Raw genomic sequence first — 4,841 nt, 5'->3', positions numbered from 1 at the left:
TTATTTGCCATATCTAAAAGAAAAGGGAAAAAATGGCGTCTTATATAAAATTTTGGGTAAAACACATACATAAACTAAACGCATAATAATATTACATGAAAATTTTAAACTAAATAACTTTCGTGAATATTTTTTTATAATTTTATATAAATTAAATTCATTAAATTTAAATTAGTTATTAATGTACTAAATCGAATTAATATAATTCGAATTATATAGTACACTAAATTTAAATATAAATCGAATTTATTGAATTTAAATTAGTTATTATAGGACTAAATCGAATTAATATGATTCGAATTATATGGTACACTACTAAATCGAATGAAGTAAATTCAATTTACAATTCCCTAATAAATCAAATGTAACAAATTCGAGCTTTATATATAAATCGAATAGTGGTCAATTGAGTTCACTAAGTTTGATTTAGTATGTAGTGACCTATATATATAAATCGAGATGAATTAATTCGATTTATTCTAATACTAATGTATATAAATACAAGTTAAACGGAAAATTTTTATTATAGTGGGACTCACAATGGCTAGTGATGATATTTTTTTAGTTATGATGCACTATAGAGGGTCGATTAAGGAAAAACGCGATCTGAAATAAAATTTACTGATAAAGATCCGCTAAGTGTTTTCCTCAAACTTTCTACGAATTTCACCGAGTTTCAGAATACTATAATCCAAAAACTGGGGCTGCATAGCGTGAAACGAGTGGAGAATTTATTCTATAGAATTTCGATTTTTGTGTTACGGGATGGTATGAAGTACGATTCCTTCGTCATAGACAATGACGAAGATTTGCAAGTTCTGTTTTATTATCGTCGTCAGTTTTTCGAGGTGAAGACCCCTGAGTTATTAGCCAAATTTGTAGATATGGTCTGTAATTCAGGAAGTTCGAACCGGAATGTTCAATCTTCAGCAATGCCAGTCTGCGCTAGTTCAATGCCTCTTAGTGCCTCATCATCTGTGTCTGTAATTGCACCTGAGGCAGTTTTAGTTACATCTTTGTCCTTCACATACGTGGCCGATCTAAACCACAATCGTGACAGAGAAATTGGTGATAATCAACCCTTCGGTGAGCTTGCGATTGCAATGGCCAGTACTATTGTTATGGTTCCAGTTTTTGGAGACGGTGGAGCACGGGATGGTGTAAGGATGTACTGCAGATGATGATGATGATATGGATTTCGCCACAATTGCTGATGATAGTGATGATGATATAGCGAGGAGTATAATAATTTAAAAAACAAAAATCACCTAAAATCTATGATGCACGAACACTGACACAGACACGGCACATGACACGACACGGGACACGTCGACAAGCAAATTTTAAAATCTTACATGACACGGGGACACACATACATATAAAATATAAAGTATTTTTTAGATAAATCGTAATGATATTTTGATATTTTATTGATATTAAAATATAAATTAAATTTTTTTATTTTAATAAATAAATATCTAAATTTATTTTAAGAATATATGTTAAGAATAAGACTGGACACGCTAACATGTGATGGTATTTAGGTGTGCCCAGACGTGTCCGGAAAAAAAATTTTTATTTTTCATTAAGACACTGTTGGATACAACAAACACGCGTGTCGGACAAGTGTCAGTAAATGTCGTATCCAAAATGTATCTGACACACGGACACGGCAACTCAACAAAGTGTTCGTGCTTCATAGCCTAACATGGATAATTCTAATAAAAAATACTTTAATAAATATAACAAGATATTGTAAACCTGAACATAAATAAGCTAATATTTAAGAATTATATTAAATTAAACCAAATTAACCTAAATTAAATTAAATTCTAACAAAATATAGTTAATTTGATATTTATGACAGAAAGCTAAACCCTAAACTATAATTAGACTTGTAGTGCCTCATTAATTTAACATTTAATAATATAATTTTTTAAATAAATTAAATCATATTAAATTCTTGTTAATGTCCTACTACCTAGTTAACTCAACATTTGAAATTTAAATTAAATTAAATTAAACTCCAACAAAATTTCTAACCTCGTTAAACGTCTAACATTAAAAACTTACAAATTCTATTCAAACCTGTTATCATTACTCGTCAACATACTTAGTTATCCCTCATCCAACATGCATTTGTGGTTTCAATGTTCTAACAAACTACTACCCCTAAATTAATACTCTAACTACTATTTGAAGTTTAAAAATTTTAATAATTCTAATAATCAAATTCTAAGTGATTTAATATCACTAATAATTCTTTATTTCTTAAAGAAAAAATTAAATTTCATTCACTAACCTCTTCATGGATGCTACCAGCAATATAGATGACTCCGTCCAATCGATAGATTCGATTTGGATTATCTTCCATTTTCGCAGTTTGAATCTTGTAGTATAGATCTCTTTAATTTATTTGGATTTTGCGTTTTGGATGGGTTTAGTTTGGTGAAATATAATTCGAAACAAGTGAATTCGAATTCTATATATAAGGATATCTATGCTAAATCGAATTAATATGTATCGATTTACCACTATAGCATGTTCAACTCATAAATCGAATTTATTTCATTCGAATTATTTGGTGCGATAATATCATGAGTTAATTCGAAACTATTTGTATCAAATTACTATGAATGAGCTAATACTATGGACATTTCGATTTTTATTCCTTAGTAAATCGAAACTAATAATTTCGATGTACATTATTCTCTACTAATTCAAATCATATTAATTTAATTTAGTATTGTAATGACTAATTTAAATTTAATGAATTCGATTTATATAAAATTATAAAAGAAAATATTCACGTAACATTATTGAGTTTGAGACTTTTATATAATATTATTATGTATTTAGTTTATGCATATATTTTATCTTAAAATTTAGAAGTAAAAGTATAAGTATTATTGGGTAAAGAAAAAAAAATTACATTCTCTCATAGTTCGCTCTCACCATTGTTTCTCTCTTCCCCTAAATCTCCAAAGTCCAAACTCATTACTCCCTTATCTCATTTCTCAGAAATTTGACCCTAAAAATAAATCAATTAACATTTATGTTTCTTATCTATTTAAAGAAAGTATCTGTTGTTTAATGTGTATCTGCTTTTTTAAAATTGTGGTACTGCAATTTGATTTTGCTCCGCTTCCAATCCTATTTACTGCAAGTTGGATTACATTGTCAATCCTATTTAAACAGATTAGATCGAATTGAATACTTGTGAATAGAGTTAAAGTTTACTAGACCTAACTATATTGCTAGGTTTTAACTTTTAAGTAACAAAAAAATATACAAAACTTAACTTTTTAAGTATCTAATGCCTATGCATTTGTGTGGGACGCAAACCATATGTTGTATCATTGAAATAATTACTTATTGGGAGGGGTTTAAAAATTTCGATTTGTTACAAAGAAAGTCTAGAGAACAACAACGAAAAGCAATGTCACGGATAATAAAAAGTGTTTTCAGAATTATTTACTAAAGTTAAATATTTTTTATATATTTACGGTATAGAAGTAATTTACTCGTTTTGATTAATTGCTAAATTATATTTTATTTTTGTACCTTGAAGAAAAAATTACTTTTTAATCTTTGATTCACAATATAAATAATCTACTCCACAGCAACTAGAATAACCAATTAAAATTAATTCTCACAAAATTAACTACGTTAGGATATTTAAAAAAAAAATCACAAATATTAAAGACAGAAAATATACTACTTTACTCAAATTAATTATATTTAAATTATTTTGCATTTAAAATTTACAATATCAACGGGTGTTGACTTAGTTAATCAATAAACTCATGTATTTATGGGGATAAATTAATATAATTTTCCACTAATGCGAGAAATTAATTAGTTTATAATACATTATGTTTGAATATTCAGAAACAATATTATTTAGGTGAATGCTACCCAACCCCTCTAAAATAACATGTAAGTTACCCTTTATTATGTGTCACATTGTAATTGGTCCTTATCTTAACCATAGTTGGGACAAGAAGCGCCAACGTCATCGCCATCTACTGCCCTCCCACACAACCTCTCTTTCCAGTATAGCCAGTGCCTCTTTTTGCCATGGATCACTTCTTACCCACATAATTAATGGTTAATTTGGTAAATGGTTAATTTGGTTATTAAATTTTTTTATTAAAAAAATATATATTTTTTTAATTACGTGATGGAACATATATTTATATGTAAAATATAATATAATAAAATAAATCTATTCAAAGTATTTAAAAGTATAATTAAAATCATGAACATACAAATATAATAATAAAATTTATACTCCAAACAAATAAACATATTTTTTATCATATATATATTATTTAAAAAATAAATATATTATTAAAACTAATAACAGAAATTTAAAATGATAAAATTTAACCTTTTTACCGTATTTTTTATAGTATTTTTATTTTTTTAATTTTTAATTTATTAGTACTTTATTATTTAATTAATAATTAAATAAATTATTTTTATAAAAATTTATTTTTTGTATTATATTAGAAAAGAGACCAATATAACAGTTTAAAAAATAAATTGTATAAATATTTAAGGGATAAATATGAAATACATACTTAAGTAATGTTTAGTTTGGTTATTAAATTTTTTTATTAAAATAAATCTTTATTTAATTACACGATAGAACATATATTCATATGTAAAATATAATATAATAACTCTATTTAAAGTACTTAAAAGTATAATTAAAATCAGAAAAAAATATATTTTTTATCATACATAAATTATTTTTAAAAAAAATAAATTGTTAAAATTAATAACACAAGTTTAAAATGATAAAATCTAACTTTCTTACAAATATTTTTTTATAG

The sequence above is a fragment of the Arachis ipaensis genome, chromosome B1, assembly GCF_059453495.1.
Source record: "Arachis ipaensis isolate K30076 ecotype BB chromosome B1, ASM5945349v1, whole genome shotgun sequence".
NCBI classification, from domain to species: domain Eukaryota; kingdom Viridiplantae; phylum Streptophyta; class Magnoliopsida; order Fabales; family Fabaceae; genus Arachis; species Arachis ipaensis.
Note: the sequence above shows the minus strand (reverse complement) of the source record.